Below are 18,947 nucleotides of genomic sequence, written 5' to 3'. Positions count from 1 at the left end.
GCTATACATATACATATATCCCCATATCCTCTCCCTCTTGCATCTCCCTTCCACCCTCCCCATCCCTCCCCTCTAGGTGGTCACAAAGCACCAAGCTGATCTCCCTGTGAGACAGAACTAGTCTTTATTTTTTTTTATTTTTTTATTTTTTGTGGTACGCGGGCCTCTCACCTTTGTGGCCCCTCCCGTTGCGGAGCACAGGCTCTGGACGTGCAGGCTCAGCGGCCGTGGCTCACAGGCCCAGCTGCTCCGCGGCATGTGGGATCTTCCCGGACCGGGGCACGAACCCGTGTCCCCCGCATCGGCAGGCGGACTCTCAACCACTGCGCCACCAGGGAAAACCAGAACTAGTCTTCTTTAAGGCATCAAGAGCCCCTAAAGCTTCAAGCCTAAAGCTTCAAGCCTAAAGCTTCAAGCCCCTGGCTGGTTCATGAGACTGAAGATCAGTCTTTGTCCCAAACTGTGACACACACTTACTCCCTCTCTGCAGTTTCAATCAATGCCAAGCACACAATTACTTTCTATAGATTGCTTTAGCATAGTTTGGAATACAATACATTGATTCAAGTTGCACTTCACATTGGGTAGAAAAGAAATATATACTCTTTCTGGTCCATTTGCCCAGCAGTAGATACTCTTTGGATGGAGTGAATAACTAATCATACAAATTCTAAGTAGAGCACAAAATGCTCTATTCAAAGCAATGTATGTTGACCATATCACTCAGTCTCGAATATCTTTAATCTATCAATCTATTAGGAACTGGAGTTAAAGGAAATCAGTTGCCTGTGAATTACAAGGTAAAATTTGCTTTGTTAGATATTATTAATTCAAAAAAATTCCAGCCTATTTGGAGAGATTTCAGTTGAAGGCAAGTAGTACCTTTTGGCCATTTTCTTCTTACTTAGAGCGCAGGCACTTAAGTGTAAATCTATTAATGAACAATTGGCATTCCTAAAAGCTTATTGCCTCTAAAAGCTTAAGACTATCCATGTGCCTTCTTCCTGTCAACACAGTTCCCTTTCATTTTATTCATGTATAGCTCTTTTAGAACTAGACATTCCTAGCCAATGAAGTCATGTTATTTCTTTCTCAGAGGAGCTTTGAGTGAGAAGAAAATTGGTTCCATGTAGAGTGTAGTCTTGTGCTCAGCTGGCACTTCACATTGTGCTGGGCAGCAGAGCTCTGTCTGACGTACAGAAAATCATGCTAAAAAAAAGCTGACCTGCCCTAGACGCAGAAAGACAGTGTGGCTCAAATACCACATGATACTCCAGGTCTCACTGAAGGTCCCTGAACAAAGACCATGTGTCCAACCCTCCGTACACTGTCACACTGGCCCTGTGGCCAAAGCCACCTCAGTCTTCATCAAGAGTAGCCATGAAGGAACGGTGACACCAAACAAGACTATGGGGCACTGAGAGTGCTTTAGAACACCAACTCTCCCACCTGCTCCGGGGCGATGCTGACAGCGGACCCAGGAGCCACCGGGCCCATCCTTCATCCTCATCGTCATCCTCTCTGTACCCTTCATCCACTCTTTCTCTACCCCTCTTCATGCTCTCACACCACAGAGGACCTTCTTGTCTCAGAGGAAGCCAAGCCATTCATTTATTCAACAACATTATTGAGCACCTCATGTGGGCCAGGTTCAGTGAAGGGCTCAAAGTTAGCTCTTTACTGCAAGGGGCTCTTTATTTAGGAGGAGACGTTGACATGGAACCACTGACAAAACACTGACTTAAATGCAATGCTAGAGGTTTGTTCAGTGTTGATGACTCACAGAAAGGAGTGAACAATTATGCTTTGGAGGGAGATGAGTGACCAGGGAAGAATAAGGATAAAGAGGTGTCAGAGCAGGCTGTAGAGGAAGACACATACATTTTATCTAGGCTCGCAAGAAAGCATAGGAGTTTACTAATAAAGTAATTCACACTCTGAGTGATATAATCATTTTTCTGGATGTCCCACAAAAATCTCAAACTGAGCTCACTACCCCGAACCACCCACTGACCCACACTCAACCTGCTCTCCTAATTGATTTCCCCGTATTGGTTTTTGGTATCATTAATCAACAACATCAGGTCTTGAACCTGGAGGCAACTTTGATTTCTGTGTCTCCTTTATACCTCACATCCTAAGATCTGTGGGATGAATCCACTTTACTCAAGAAATGTCAACTTGACCCATCCCCTGATCTTCTTCTCCATGAGAAGCCCACGTCAACCTTCTCTTGGACTCGTTACCGTAGACTCTTTACCACAAGTTACTTCTTAACAAGGAAAAGATAACATATATTTTCGGCCTCCAGCTGTATTGAATGCCCCTCTGGGTATGCCCTGGGTAAGCCATGCTGCACCACTGGGTGTCCTGCATTGATCATGCCCCTACCTTAGTTCCTGTGTTCTGCTGTAGAGTGTGTGTGTGTGTGTGTGTGTGTGTGTGTGTGTGTGTGTGTGTGTGTGTGTGTGTGTGTGTGTTCACATGTGTGCACATAGGCTTGCAGCCTGGAAATTCCTCCTTTTTGCTTTAATGCCACCCCCCTGAGTGGCCTTTTCATGTGGAAAACTCTTTCCATCATTCTAATCCATTGCTGTGTCTATAATTTTTCTGACCTCTCTTACCCATACCTTTAATGGAACACAGCACAATGAATTGTAAGGAGTTATTTGAACAAGCTGAACACAGTAGGATACAAGCAGAAAGTAACTTGATTTTTTTTATTACTGCCTTTTAAACTTGCTCTTTTGAATGTTTTTTCCCCTTATTCCCTTATGTAATCTTGGAGTGACCCTGTAGCTTTTACAGCATTCTCGGGTATTAACAAATTGTGTAGGCTTGCAGAAACGAGACGTGTAGACAAATCTATCAATAACTGATTCTGTCATTCAACAGAAAGCACAGGGGGCTGGGAGTGGCAGTAGTGAGTTCAGAGAAAAGTTCCTGTGTCACATGGCTAATGTGGTTGTATCCTGGGGTCAAGGCCTATTGTTCATGTCCAACAACCACATGCTGTCTCTTTCATTTGTGGGGATTTGGTGGGGTCTTCAGAGAAACCACCCTGCTTGTCCTCTGCCACTTGGACCATCTTACTATCATTCCCTGAACAGGCTAAGCTTCTCCCAGCTGGCCATGAATGACCCCTTCACCCCAGCTTCTGGCCATCCACCCAGCAGGATCTATCTCTGTTGGTCACCTTGCCTCACAGATAATCAACTCCACAGAAGGTTTTTCAAAATAAACTTTTAATTTTAGAATAGTTTTAGAGTTATAGAAAAGTTGCCAAGATAATAGAGTTCCCACGTACCTCACATCTAGTTGCCCTTATTGTAAACCTCTTACATCAGTATGGTATGTTTGACACAACCAATGAACCAATATTTACACTTTATTATTAACTAAAGTCTATACTTTATTCAGTTCCTTTTTCTTTCCCACCTAATGTCCTTTATCTGTTTCAGGATCCCTCGTTAAATTTAGTCCTCATGTTTCCGCAGGCCCCCCGTTCGCTGTGGGAGGTTCTCAGCCTTCTCTTGGTTTTGATGAACCTGCTGATTTTGAGACATATTGGTCAGGTATCTGGTAGAACGTCCTTCATTGAGGACATTCGTGATTACACTGGAGTTACCGGTTTTGAGGAAGAAGACCACACACAAAGTGCCATTCTCATCACATTATATCCAGAGTACACACTGTCTACATGACCTTCACTGTTGGTACTGACCTTGATCAGTTGGCTGACGGAGTGTTTGTTCAGTTTCTCCACTGGAAAGTTAGTCTTTATGTTTCCCGCCTTTCAACACTGTACATTTTGGAAAGAAGTCATTATGGGCAGCCCATATTGAGGGAGTGGGGAGTTATGGTCTACCACTCTGAGGACAGAGTAGCTACAAAAATCATTTTTCACACACAGCTTCTTCTGCATAGGTGGGCTGTCAACTATTGGTCTCTGAATTTGGGGCCTCTGCCCCCTAAACTCTAGGGAATGTTGTATTCAGTGTCCTGTTAAACTGTCACAGTTCAATGATTCTGAAAGTGTGGCCCTGGACCCACAGCATCAGCATCTCTGGAGAGTTTGTTGGAAATGCAAATCCTCAGCCCCCACCCCAGACCTTCTGAATCAGAGACTCTGGGGCTGGGGCCCAGCAGTGTGTTTTATCAAGTCCAACACCTGGTTCTTTTTTTTCCCAACACCTGGTTCTGATGCAAGCTGAAGTTTGAGTACCACTGTGGTTAACAGTTTATGTGTACTCTACCCCGAACTCCCATCAGCCAGCCTAGCACATGACTTGACACAGGGTAGGAGCTCAAAAATGAGCTACAATTTTCTTCTATTTTATTCTCTGTCATTGAAATTGCACTTTTTTTTTAACATCTTTATTGGAGTATAATTGCTTTACAATGATATGTTAGTTTCTGCTGTATAACGAAGTGAATCAGCTATACATATACATATATCCCCCATAACTCCTCCCTCTTGCATCTTCGTCTCATGGGTGGGGTTGTGTTCCTGTCTTCCAGTTGTTTGGCATAGGGTGTCCAGCACTGTAGCTTACTGGTCATTAAGTGGAGTTAGGTCTCAGCATTGAGATGGAGATCTCTGAGAGGGCTTTCGCAGTTTGATATTACATGGGGCTGGGAGGTCTCTGGTAGATGAATGTCCTGAACTCGGCTCTCCCACCTCAGAGGCTCAGGCCTGACACCTGGCTGGAGCACCAAGACTCTATCATCCACCCCACCAGTTACATGGGGAGTTTCTTGCCTTTTGGGAGGTCTGAGGTCTTCTGCCAGCGTTCGGTAGGTGTTCTCTAGGAGCTGTTCACCGTGTAGATGTATTTCTGATATATTTGTGGAGAGGAAGGTGATCTCCGCGTCTTACTCCTCTGCCATCTTGAAGCTCCTCCACTGTCTTAGTTTTTAAAGGTGGTATTAGCTCCTTGCTGTTGTTGGGCCTTGGGTGCTTCCCCATCTTTTATGAGTTCCTTCAATTCTGCTCATACCTTTTATTAAAATCTCTTTAGTTAAAACTTTTTGAGTATGCCATCTGTGTCCTATCAGAGCCCTGATGGATACAGTGCCCTCAGATTTTATTCATTTTTGTCAAGGACCGCAAATGGAACACTTTTTTCCAAAGAAGAAAATTACTAATGGTGTGCTTTTAGGTTTTGGTTATTTGAGTGTGAAGAACCTCCCAGTACTGTTCTGAAGAAACAGCTGGATTTATTGTCTGTGTACGTTCTGTGTGCCAGAATTATGCCCAGTCCATTGTACATTATCCATTTAATTCTCACAATAATAATCATGAAGTTTTATTATTTCAATTTTACTGGAAATCAAAGCTCGGAACAGTTGTGACTTGCATCATATTACAAAGCTAGAAGAAATGGGAGCACTGGGACTGGAGCATCTGTATGATGACAAAACCAGGGTCCTTCGGGCCCTTGTAGTCCCCAGGCATTGTCCCTTTGCATAGGTGACACTGCAGATACTCCACAGGAAGGGGGTTACTGGCCAGTCTGAGGCAGAGGACGAAGCCCTAGAGATACCTGCAACACAGCTTCTGCTTCATGTACAGAAACAGAGAATTTAACAGGGGTCTGACAGCGCTACAGTGAAGGACAGGGTGGGGAGAGAGACTAGAAGTCAAGGTTAAGGGCACAAAAAGTCACAAAAAGTGTGTGTGTTTAGGATTAGGCTGTAAACTCAGAAGGAAATTGTGTAATATTTATAGATGAAGAAGAGGACAAAAATAGTCCCTATTGCAATTCAATTTCCACAAAAGAGGCAGTTAGGAGAGACAAATATAAGGATGGTATCAGTTAGCATTTGGAGAGTGAGTGAGATTAAGCTAATTTGTCAACTCTCCTTGCTGAGGCTTCTTTCTCTAGCCTAGTTGCCCCTGGGCAGATGATGGCAGTCACTAGAATATGCCAAGACAGCACGTCCAGGGAAGCAATGCCAGATGGAGGCTGTAATCATTATCCCGCTAATTAATGGCATTTCTCCTCCTGAGTACAAACGCCAGCTCCTAAAAAGGGAACAGTGGATCTCAACTCAAAGTCTCCACTGAGCACAGCAAGACTTTGCCTTCCATAAATAGCATCCATAAGAACCTGCCTTGAAAAACACCTTTTAGTGAGTGGTTCCTATAGTCATAAATAAATAAACGCCTGTTGAATAAGAGGGAACGGGAATTGTAGCTAGACCGAAACATCACCTTCCTGATTACAGGGCACTGAACTCTTCATCCCAACTCTATGGTTTGTGCCAGGGAGACCATGGTAAAAAGCCCTCGTGGAGCTTATCACACTGCAGCAGGAGGGTTAGACAAGATAGAAGTAAACTTTCACGTCACAGTAGGTGCCATAAAGGAAATAAACAAAATAGGATGGAGAACAGTATGGTAGTCAAAGCCCTCGGGGAAGGAATATTTGGGCACAGACTTAGAGGATTAAAAAAAATACACACACACACAGAAACTGCCCATTCAAAATACACAAGCACAGCTTTTCAGGTGGAAAGAGCAGTCAGGGCAAAAGTATGGATTTGGGAAGGTTCTTGGTACTTTCGAGTTCATGACCTGAACACAGAGTGCAAGAAGGGAGAGGGCAGGAGATGAAGCTGGAACGAAGGGTCAATTGGAGACCACGCATGAGCCCTGGAAGAGCCCTAGGCCTCCCAGCACCATGATTCTACGAGGCCATCTGGCCCCGGGTTTCAGAAGGTGTATGCACTTTCCTTGTTTGCGGGGGATCAGGTTCTGCTCCTGGCAGGCTGTCGGTAGAGCTCTCACTTGGCAGGTACAGGCTCCCTTGACTTCATAAATGCACAGCCTGTAGTCAGGAATTTCCAAATGTGATTAAAATGAAACTGCCATGGAAGTCAGGCTTGGCCGCCTGTCTCTCAGGTACTGAGAAGGCAGAGCGCCTTCCGGACCTGGCAGGTAACCTCAGTGACATTGTTTGGAATAGATTTAGGAAGGGCTGCCAGGTAGACAGGAGATTTCAATAACTGTGCAGCCAAATTAGTAATTAGAAGGACTGGGTACTGGGGACGCACCATGGAAAACTTCCTGACCTCTCAGTAGTCGAAGTCATTGAGATAAATGAGCTCTGAAAACAGTGCTTCATTTGAGAAGGAGCACATACGTCATGATTAACTCCAGATGGCCACACTCCCCGGAGACTGACCAAACCCTGTTCCCGGACATCAGAAAACGGTAACTTCTCAATAGCAGTTTTGTCCAGTTCAGCCCTTGAACAGTTCAAAAGAGGGAAGAATTGGCCGAAAGTGTCCTATATCAGCAGAGAAGCAGAGATAAAATACATTTTCCTGGATAGTTTCAGTTTGGATCCAAGGTCAGCAGACCAAATCACTACAGTTTCCTTTCTCAGTGGTTAGTCGTGCCATGGAAGAGATGGTTCCAGAAGGATAAACAAAGGTAATGCTTTAAGTAAACTGATTGTACCTGCTCGTGAGAGTAATGACAGTCCACAGCCCGCACGGCGACAGCCCACTTCCTCTGTAGCAGGTTTTAATTGAAACCAACAGAGCTGTGGAGCTGGCTGGGTTTTGCATAAATCATCATCGGTAATACACTTGCAAGGGTAATCACGACATTAATATACCAAGCAGGAAGTGAAATAATTAAAATTTAGCATAGTGAGGTATTGAAGTTTCCAAAATTAATCGGAAGCACCTTTCCTCAGTACAAATGAGCAATTGCTTCGATCCATAGAAAAGGACATTCAAAGAAATACTGCATTACATAGTCCGTCAGCAACAAAAGAAATTCCACTCTTCTTCCTATGCTGCAAATCATCTGCTTATATTTTAATTCCTTTTCCTTTCTTCTCTGGTGGTGCAAGGTTTTTTTTGTTGTTGTTGTTTTAAATTTGTTTTACCTGCCTTTAAGCTAAATATGTGTCAAAAAGCCATGTAGATTAGAAATCCCGCAAATTTGTGAGTGTTAGAGAGAAAAACTGTCCCCTTATGATCTTTAGGAAGACAGTTCCAGCACAGAGAGTGAACATGGACATGTACAACAGGGAGAAACCTAGGGTGATAAACATCTCACTTCAATATATCTGCTTAGAAGGTAATGAAGTATCCAGGTTGGATCCCATAGTGAGCCACAGGGGTAAGACACTCAATGGCTCACTTGTTCTGATGGAGTAAGCATCTTTAATGCTTGATGCCTTAAAAGATGATAAGCAAAAACCTCCCCATCGTAATATGTAATCTCATATGCAGGCATCTTGAGAACAGCAATATTTTGCAGGGGACCACACCCCTGTGTTCCAAGTCCAGGAACACCTCGACCTAGAAGCACAGAAATAGCAATCAGACATTGAGAAGGGGCTCCCTCCAATGGGCAAGATCCCTCGTACCCAGACAGCATCCCAGCTAAAAGCCAACCCTCCTCTGAGCTATAAAGCAGGTAAAGTCAGCCTCTGTAAGTTAGGAGTGACTTACCTCTTAACTCACATTGGTGTTATTTCTTTTCTCCTCAATATCACACCTTCCATTGGGAGTTAGGGGCCTAGGAGTATCTGGAGGAAAAAGTGGTAATGAACTCCCATCACCCTTGTGATAATTACTTGAATAGGCAATTTCATCTAGACTTCACTGACGAGAGGGAACACAAAGAAGAATGTCCAATGGTGGAATATCAGACACTGGGGAAGGTGAATTAGCAGTGAGACATGGGGTAGTGCCCCATGCCTCTTACATCACATTGTTCAAATCATACTCCCCATGCTGTTTGTATGTAAAGCCAATTCTTAGGACTTATCATTTGAAGCAAACATTGCCATTCCCTACATTAAAAAATTCCCTAGTGGGTTTGGTCATCCTCAAGTGATGGGATATGCAAGAATAAGTGTAGAGCGAGGAGAGTTGTCTCCCCTCCAGGAAATGTGCAAAGTGTCCTATTTATAATTGACTGTGATGATACAGCAAGAGACATTTGCTTCCAGATTTTATTTTGGTTTTGATCAGGTTGAATTTTGATAACTTTGTCATCAAGCATAATTAACAAAATAATGTAATTATGGAATACATGGCACAGGTGAAACTTAATTATTTGGACTGCCAGGAAATGAGCTCTTACAAGCAAAGTAGCAACTTGAAGGAGGATCAGGAAACCGTGTGTCATCCTTCTCTGATTTAGTGGTGATGCCATCTGTACTGGGCTGAATCCAAGCAAGCAACCAGCCAGCCAGGAGGCTAAATGCAGGAGCAGTGGGTTGCAACCCCAGGGAACATCTGGTCCCTTGAGCAGCCAAGGCAGTTCCGTAAATGGTGAGAACGGTGGGCCTTCAGAGAAAACATAAAAAAATGAAAAGTTTAACATTTTCTCCTGCCAGCTAACCTTCCCTACTTTGGCTCGCTCTCTCTCTAGAAAATATAAGGCAGAGCCTATTATAAAATAGTTGCTATAGACTGTTTGTGTCCCCCCAAATGCATGTGTTCAAACCTAATCCCCAGTGTAATGATATTTGGAGGTGGGGCCTTGGGGGGTGATTAGGTTATAGGAGCAGAGCCTTCATGATGGGGATTAGTGCTCTTATAAAAGAGACCCTAGAAAGCACCTTTGCCTCTTCCTCTGGATGAGAACACAGACACATGAGAACCAGGAAGCAGGTGCTCACCAGACACTGTACCTGCCGGCACCTTGAATTTGGACCTTACAGCCTCCAGAACTGTGAGAAGTAAAGGTCTGTTATTTCAATCACCCAGTCTGTGGTATTTTGTTATAGCAGCCAGAACAGACTTAGACAGTAGTGATTAGGGAGATAAAGTTCTCTAGTAGACAATGCATAATTTGAGAACAGGAACTGGCACAATGCATGACACCAAGTTACTGTTCAATTTAATAAGTGAATTTACTTATTAGTTTTGCGCCAACTTGGGTCTGGACTGAGGACTGACTCCTACAGAGACCAGACCCAGAGATTACAGAGAGTTCTGAGTTTTTCCTCCCCTTAAACCAGGGAATTTTAGAAGCTGCTTCAGAGTCTGAGTCCTCAGGGGATAGTCCCAAAGTAGGCAGCTGGACAGAGATGGCAAATGGGGGATCCCGCCATGTGTTTGCCGTCAGATAAAATTAACATTTGTTCACTATGGAGAACAGTATGGAGGTTCCTTAAGAAACTAAAACTAGAGCTACCATATGATCCTACAATCCCACTCCTAGGCATATATCCAGAGAAAATTCAAAAAGATACATGCACCCCAATGTCCATAGCAGCACTATTTACAATAGCCAGGACATGGAAGCAACCTAAGTGTCCATCAACAGATGAATAAAGATGTGGTACACACACACACACACACACACACACACACACACACACACACACACACTGGAATATTACTCAGCCATAAAAAAGAATGAAATAATGCCATTTGCAGCAACATGGATGGACTTAGAGATTATCATGCTAAGTGAAGTAAGTCAGACAGAAAGAGAAATATATGATGTCACTTATATGTGGAATCTAAAAAAATGATACAAATGAGCTTATTTGCAAAACAGAAATAGACTCACAGACATAGAAAACAAATTTAGCATTACCAAAGAGGACGGGGGGGAGGCATAAATTAGGAGTTTGGGATTAACATATACACACTACTATATATAAAATAGATTATAAAAAACAAGGACCTACTGTATAGCACAGGGAACTATATTCAATATCTTGTAATAACCTATAATGGAAAATAATCTGAAAAAGAATATATATATATAAAGTCATATATATATGACTGAATCACTTTGCTGTACACCTGAAACTAACAAAACATTGTAAATTATACCTCAATAAAAATAGTTTAAAAACAGTTTTAAAAAATTAACATTTGTGCCAAAATTTCAAGTAGTAACTTACTTCAGTTTATGCAGACAGCAGAGGTACATGGAATATGGAAAAAGAATAAGCAAAGTGCCAGGTATCTTTGGAGCATTCATTGACGCCTACTCATGTAGGATGCAAATGAGTTTTTCTTTGGGTTTTGATCTTAAGTTTCACCTCAAAAGGAAAATGCTTTTTTATTTGGCTTGTTTGCAATTTTTTAAAACTTATTTTGTAAATATTTTATAATATTTAAAACAGTATATAATGAGGACTCTACGCCTCTTGCAGCAGAAAATAATTAATAGTACTTGGCACTTAATGGCACTTTTCATCATTAAATCTCTTTGTAGACATTAATTAAGGAAGAGATACTTCATCTTTTTAAAGTTGGTGTTAGACTCCTGTCAGTGCATTTCATGAATATCGGTTGTAACCGTAAGTGAAATATGTAGAATCCAAAATACAATCTGCCAAAGTTTTGCTTCAAAGGTGAAAACAAGCCTTTGTATGTTTTCCATTATACTTTGCCTCTTTGAATAGGTTTGTAAATAACTTTTATTCATGGCTCTGTCTTAAATAAGTTTTTTCTTTGATTATAACTACTGCGACGCCATAGTAAAAAACAAGTATTTTATGAAGTATTTTGAATTATTCAAATGTAAAAGCTTCCTGAATAAAGGCACCAAAAGTACTCATGTTCATGGAGAAACATTCGTTCAGTTGGCAAAGTCAGAGCAGCCCCCTGCTTTTCTTCCCTGGAAAGTAGAGGTTCATTTGGTGAGAGAGATGATCCGTTTAGTCGTTCTCCCTCCTCCGCCTACAGGGACAAACGTGTTCATCTCCAGGGCCAAAGTTACGGCCTTGTTTCAGTGGTCCTCTTCTTCCAGAAGTCTTTCTCTCCATTTGTTTCCAATGCCTGGAATATTTAAGATAATCCTTTTATCATATAATTTGAAGCAATAAACATTGCCTCCTACTTCTCATATAAAATGGTTGTCTGCAAGCCAGGATCCTCATTTTTCTTCATTTCCATCCTCACTTGTGTTTACGTCCTTCACTTCTATCTTGGAGACTAGCTCCTGTCTCAGCCAACCTCATTCCTCCATCAGCGTTAAGCACTTCCCTTTAATTCCTCCAGCAACCAACTTCTTAAGTTTGTCATTCACATCTATCTCCCTACTCATTCTTTGCAGGCATTCTTTAAATTCAAACCGTATCTGTTGAATGCATCCCCCTAGGTACCATCTCGCCCTCTCTACATGTCGGGCTTCCCACAAGAGCAGCCTTCCATATGAGCAGCCTGCATCGTCGTCTCCAGTTTCTCTGCTCCCAGTTATTCTTGAAATAACATCAGCTGCTTTCTGCCCTCACAACTCCACGCCTTGCCATCCCATGAGGCAAACCAGCCATCACCTACCTGCCAACTCCACGAGGTATCTTCCACCTAGCATCTCCTGCCTGGGCTCCTTCAATATCATTCCTCCTGGTTCTCCACATACATGCTCAAGGCTCCTTTTCAGTCTTTTTCAGGGTTTTCATCTCCCTGAATGTTAGTGTTTCCAAGAATTCTTTCCTATGAATTCTAACCGCTGTCTTCATCCTCTCTGAGGGACTCCATCAATCCTAGGCTGCAACTGCATCTACATGTTCTAGCCCGTTCTGCTCTGTTTTCCAACATCCTGTTTCCTTCGCCTGGGGTATCATTCATTCTTGGTGAGTCTAAAGAGAACTGCTTATCAATCTTCAAGACCCAGTTCAAAGAGAATTCTCAAATGTCCTTTCTTTCTTCTTTCCAACCTCCACTTCCCCCAAACCTGACAGAATAAGTTGTTCCCTCCCCAGCGCTCGCACGGCACCTTATATGTATTTGCCTATGTGTGAATGAATGTGTGTGTGTTAATATGTCTATACCTGAAGATTTGTCAAGGAAAGGGATTCCAGCTTAATTGTCTTTGAATTCTCAGCACATAGAATAGTTGCAATAAGTCAGACTAAGATAACTGTTTCATATTAGAGGATGGGAGAGAATAATAATGTGGATTTGGTTCAAGGTTACTTTTTCTTTGTTTTACTCCCAAAGCAGCTAATGAACAATGCAAAGGTTATAAATAAGACAAGGACACTGGGAGTGAATGTAGCTCCCATTGCTTCTCTTTGTATCTTACAGAGATATGCCCAATTTTTGGTGGTACTGGAAGGCCACACAAAGTAGGACATTTGTCATGTCAGAGAAATGGAGAACTGTAATTTTTTTTATGTCCACAGCCATGTCAGCACCCAGAAATATCTTTTTCCACTATATAAGCAAATAATTTTACAGCTCAACTAAGTAACATCTAGCTTAATAGCCAGGGTCCTAGCCTCAAAATGCTTGCCGTGACAGTACTGGGTCAAACTTTGTCTACACTTGTACATTAGGGCCTAAGAATTTTCATGTTTGTCCATTTATCAGCTTTTCATGGTCAGGCCAGGCCAGGCCTATGTGATTGTCATAAATATTGAATGATTAGTTAGCAAATGAGTAAATGACCACCTGGTTAAAGTAATGCATTGATTGTGTAATCCATTGCCCAGTCACCCAGTGACAGAGGGGGTGTCTCAGACACACTGGGTATAACTAGTAAAAGCTTCTTAGCATGAATTACTTGAGATAAGCAGTTATCTGAGATAACCTAGGGACCTGAGTCCAAGAAGACTGATTGAGTTTGAGGAATGACATTTGCTTTTTCTTTCTCTCACTGTAATTCTGATATTCCATTATATTTTTAGACTGTGGTAATATGAATGATGACTTATCATGATTCCATTAAGAAACCCCCTTGTGAAGGATTTAAGAATAGAGTGGATGAATGTATGTGTGTATGCATATATGTAAGTTCATTCAGAGAAACTCAAAATTCATTCTGTTTACATTGAACTTTATTACCTAAGAATTCTATTTTATATAGTATCTCTTTTGCATACAGAATAGGTGCATAGCTACTGATAACTTCAACAAGGATTTAATAACAACATGGCCAAATATCTCTAGGGATACAAAAGAAATATAGTTATCTAAATAACAAACGTATATGAACAGACTTCTATGTACCAAGTACTATGAAAGACTGGTCTTCAGATTCTGGGAACTTACAAATGTGTTGATAAGGCAAAATATATACATGTGAAACATTAGGGAAGAGTATATATAATCTTGTGTTAGATTATGTGATTCAGATGAAATTCAACAGAATAAGAATGATGTGTGAGAACACCATGGACCAGCACATTATTGGAGGAGAGGTAGACAGTTCTGGGTTTAACTCTACCAGTTAATTTTAACCTTAGGCAGGGCTTAATTCATTTCTAAGCCAAATTTTTCTTAACTGTAGGAGTAATTCATTTCTTCTACAAACTTGCCCGTTCTGCACCCTCCAGAGTTTTCATCCATGCAGTGTTGGCATCAGTCAGAGTAGGTGAGGCAAAATGAAGGCATAAGTATTTGACTTGTTTATGATGGTTATGACCAAATCATAGAAGGATGCACATCATCTCTTCTCGAGAGGTGTGTGTACACTCAGACTCAGCCCAACTCCTGTACGAAAAACCCAAAGTCTGCTTCTTTAAGATCTGCTGCTTTGTCACCCGAACCCCTCCAAAATCTGTCTCTCAACCTTCTCCCAATTTTGAAGCAAATATGACTACACATTATTCCCCTTTGATTATTATTTATTTTTCACTTGCAAGTGTAAAATTACGACCACGATGTGGAGCCAATCATGTGAAGATAGGGGAAGTGTTTCTCAGAGGAAGAAGCAGCAAGTTCAAAGCTCTGAGGCAGAAATGAGTCGGGCTTGTTCAAGGTAGAGAAAACAGGCCAGTATATGTGGGATTTGGAGGGTGAGGGAGTCAGTGACAGGGCGTCGGGGTGGGAGAGGCAGGCAGCAGTAGATCAAGCAGACAAGTTAAGACATGGGGATTTCTTCTAGGAGCAATACAAAGCCCTGGGAGATTTAAGCAGTGAGGTGACTTGACTAGTTTCCCAATTCACTCTTACTATTGAGTCTTCCTAAGGGGGCGAGAGTGAAAGCATAGAACCAGTCAGGAGACTGTTTCCATATTCTCAGCTGAAGATGATGATGTTTAGCCTGAGGTTATGGCAATGGACTTTAAACAAATGGAAGGACTAGAGATCTATTAAAGAGAGATATTAAAAGCACATTTCCAACAAGTGTGATGCATTTAAGGAATGGAAAGGCCAGTGTCCCTGGGAACTGAGCCAGGAGAAGAGGGATGGGAGGGTGAGGTCTGAGCAGTAAGCAGAGATCCTATAAAAGACACCACGTTAGGAAACGGTGCTGTCACGTTTGGCAGAATCTGCTGTCAAATTAGATGTGGGAGGGCAAAGGGAAAGAGATTAACCAAAGATGGCTCATTTCCAGGTCTGTGGCCAGAACAGCTCAGTAGCTGCTGATACCACTTACTGAGAAGAGGAAGCCCTGGTGAAGAGTAGATCTGGGGAGGTGGAATCCAGAGTTCTGTTTTAGATGTGATAAGACAGGAATAGTAAGTGCCTTGTATGGTTGTTGGACCACCTGGACGGCCAGAGGCATATACAGCACTTTACCAATGAGTCTTGTATGTGGTAAGAACTCAAAAAGCTTTGATTCGGGCTCTCCTGGTGGCACAGTGGTTGGGAGTCTGCCTGCCGATACAGGGGACACGGGTTCGTGCCCTGGTCCGGGAAGATCCCACATGCCACAGAGTGGCTGGGCCCGTGAGCCATGGCCGCTGAGCCTGAGCGTCCAGAGCCTGTGCTCTGCAACGGGAGAGGCCACAGCAGTGAGAGGCCCGCGTACCGCAAAAAAAAAAAAAAAAAAGCTTTGATTGTTACTTTCATTGTCAACATTACTATTCATATAACTGTCTCCGTCAACTAAAAAGCTTACTAAAAGGCAGCCCCATTTTTCCATGTCCTCACTATCGATCATTTACAGGTAACAACAGTGAAAGATGCCTTTTGCAGAAAATGTCAGTTGGTTTCTCTCCCTTCTGCACATGCAATCATTATTTTGTGAATGGATAGGAAGTGGAGCAGAGGTAAACGAAATTTACAAAGTGCCTCTGTGTCTGATTTCTTTCTTTCTTTTTTTTTTTCATGAAGATTAAGGGTTTTCCACAGATGGATTACATTCTTTCCATCATTAGTTAAGCCCATTTTAGTGGAAGTTCTACTTAGGAAAATATCTGAGAAAGGCAGACAAATTTGACTATGCAGAGAGCTTTACTTCATATAAAAGCAGAGTATCTGTTTGAAAGGAATTAGAGATGGAAGAACTGGGAATTTCCTGCCTCTGTCCTCATCTGCCCTCACACCAGCCCCTCCCCCTGCCAGCTGATAAACAGTCACCCTCTTGACACATCTATATGCCGGGAAGGGAGCAGCAACATAGAAAATAATTGCCACACACAACACATAATTTTCATTTGCCCTCAGGACATAAAATGCACCAGGACACCTTCTGTGAGTTGGCTGAGGGGAAGCAATGATTTAGATCCTCACTCTTTATTAACATCCCTGAAGCAGAAAGCAAAATAGATAACCAGTCCAACGGACATTACTTCCGCACAACGTGCCTCTGAAAATAAAAGCTGCAAAGGACAAACATGTCTTGAATGTGGTGCTGGATTTGTCTGGGCGGTGGGTAGACAGATGTGGATGTACTTGGCCATTCTTACCAGGAGCCAGGAAGGAAGCATAGGCTGCGGGGAAATGCCACTGCAACTTTCTTAATGCCAGTGGCTCGTCAGAATGCCTGGGTGTCGCATGCGACATCTCAGATGTTCCTCTGGCTGACGGTCAGTTCCCGGAGTCACCAGATGAATTTTTCAGGCTGATTCTGATTCATCCAAAATCTTGGGTCTTCATATGGTTCACACTGGCTGGCTGATTGTCTGCCCTGCAAGAAGCTTAATTTATCATTTTTAATTGACAACGAAATGTAAGAAGGGCTGGGAGTCATCGAAAATGCTACTAGGGACAGGTCTGTTCCCCAAAAGGGCATTTGGCTCTTAAGGAAGCACAGATAAGGCAGGTATTTGGGAATGTTTGTTGCTTTTTGTGGTTGTGCCTCATTTCCCACATCACCTGTACATCATGCAAAGTGACATTTTCTCTGGTAATTACCCATTTTCTTTCAGCAGCAGAGGAAATGGTCTGTGGAAGGCACATGATTGGCAGCCCATGAGGTAGTGCTTTTCAGGAAGCTTAAACGAGGACTCCCAGAGTCCACATTTTTTCCCTAAAGGTTATATGTTTTCCTTTTCAGAGGATAATGCATATCCGAAGTACAAGGTTCTATAAGTCGAATCTTAAAAGCTCCAAAGCACAAGTATTGAGCGTGTCAAAGTAGCCATCAGCAAAAGAAAACAGGCTGCAATCCATCCACAATGCTCTGCACATCTCGGCAACACTAGGACCATAAGGGGGCAGGGATTTGCATATTTAATACATTGATATATGATCTGACTACGCACATGAGAACAGACTCCAAGATGTAAGGTTAGGTGCAGTGTGACAAGGTGGACCGTAAGCACAGAAAGTACATTAAGAAATCATTGTTCCTCTCTCTTTTTTTAATTAGAAAAATGTTATTCATATTAAGGTGGTAACCTGAGTTAAGCCTTTTTTCAGGGAGCCAACTGTGCCAATCCTCTTAATTAGAGTCACATGAATCCTGTGTGAAGAAATCTATAGAGTGCCTGCCTATGCACTGTTCAGTTGAGAGGAGTGTATTATGTATGCTTCAGTGTCCTGAGCTGCAGGTTTACTTAAGGCTGTAAATAGTTTGATGCTCATATCGCTTTTAAGAAAGGAAAGAAAAAGACCAAATAGGCCTCCTGCCGTGGTCCCTCCCAAAGATTTGTGAACACGACTCTCCTTAAGAGTTCCAAATCGTTATCCCAGGTCCTCCTTTTCAAGGTGGAATCTGTGACAGCAAGTGGCACCAGGAATCAAACAAAAGCGAGATCTCCCCGGCCAATGACGGTCACTCTTCAGGCTGCAATTCAGAACCTGGATGCATGAAAGGAAATCACATAATTTCAGAATCTCGCAGGTATTGAATATTGCAAATTTCTCAAAGATCTTTTAGTCCACAGAGCCAGTGCCAAAGTAAACAGAGGCAAAGGGTGTGCCCCCTATAGGAGCATTTGTACCCTCCTGGGCTCTCCTCACTGTAAACTATGGCCCAATGAGGGTCCTATATTAACCCTATTATAGAGGGGAATAGGGAGGCAGGACCCGACATCCCTGCCCCTATGCACCAGCACTATTGCCCAGGGATGCAAGGTGACAGGGAGCTGTGTGTTGTTTTATAACCAAAGCCACATGTTTCTCTGCCATGTCTTTACTCTGTGCTTTTTATGAACCCCACAGATCCTGTCACACGCACTTAGTAGAAGAGGGATTAGCAAACTAGAGCCGACACACTCAGTTCCAGAACCAGAGGGACCTTTACAGATTCCTCCAGTCCATCTGTCTCCGTTTAGGAAGGGTGTGGAATGGGTGTGCACCTGCATTGTTTTCTTTTTTTTTTTTTTTTTTTAACATCTTTATTGGAGTATAAGTGCTTTACAATGGTGTGTTAGTTTCTGCTTTATAACAAAGTGAATCAGCTATACATATACATATATCCCCATATCTCCTCCCACATATCCCCATTCTCCCTCCCACCCTCCCTATCTCATCCCTCTAGGTGGTCACAAAGCACGGAGCTGATCTCCCTTTGCTATGTGGCTACTTCCCACATTTGGTACTGTATATATGTCCATGCCACTCTCTCACTTTGTTCTGGCTTACACTTCCCCCTCCCTGTGTCCTCAAGTCCATTCTCTATGTCTGCGTCTCTATTCCTGTCCTGCCCCTAAATTCTTCAGAACAATTTTTTTTTTTTTTTTTTTTTTAGATTTCATATATATATGTTAGCAGACGATATTTCTATTTCTCTCTCTGACTTACTTCACTCTGTATGACAGACTTCTAGGTCCATCCACTTCACTGCAAATAACTCAATTTCGTTTCTTTTTATGGCTGAGTAATATTCCATT

At 42.5% G+C, this 18,947-nt stretch overlaps 1 protein-coding gene across 1 annotated transcript in view; it reads right to left on the bottom strand.

Annotated features, from left to right (window-relative positions):
* Positions 1-3,291: 3,291 nt before the first annotated feature.
* The window catches only part of LOC309835925 (uncharacterized protein), a gene marked incomplete at its 5' end in the record, with an annotated part of 502,005 nt that continues 486,349 nt past the window's right edge, over positions 3,292-18,947 (bottom strand). Inside the window, 4 exons of the mRNA XM_082675641.1 lie at positions 3,292-8,322; positions 8,476-8,552; positions 9,113-9,318; positions 16,578-17,913. The remainder of the gene's footprint in view (positions 8,323-8,475; positions 8,553-9,112; positions 9,319-16,577; positions 17,914-18,947) is intronic.

This window comes from Grampus griseus (assembly GCF_964374135.1).
Source record: "Grampus griseus genome assembly, chromosome: 18".
Taxonomy (NCBI): domain Eukaryota; kingdom Metazoa; phylum Chordata; class Mammalia; order Artiodactyla; family Delphinidae; genus Grampus; species Grampus griseus.
This window is presented reverse-complemented; position numbering and strand designations above follow the sequence as displayed.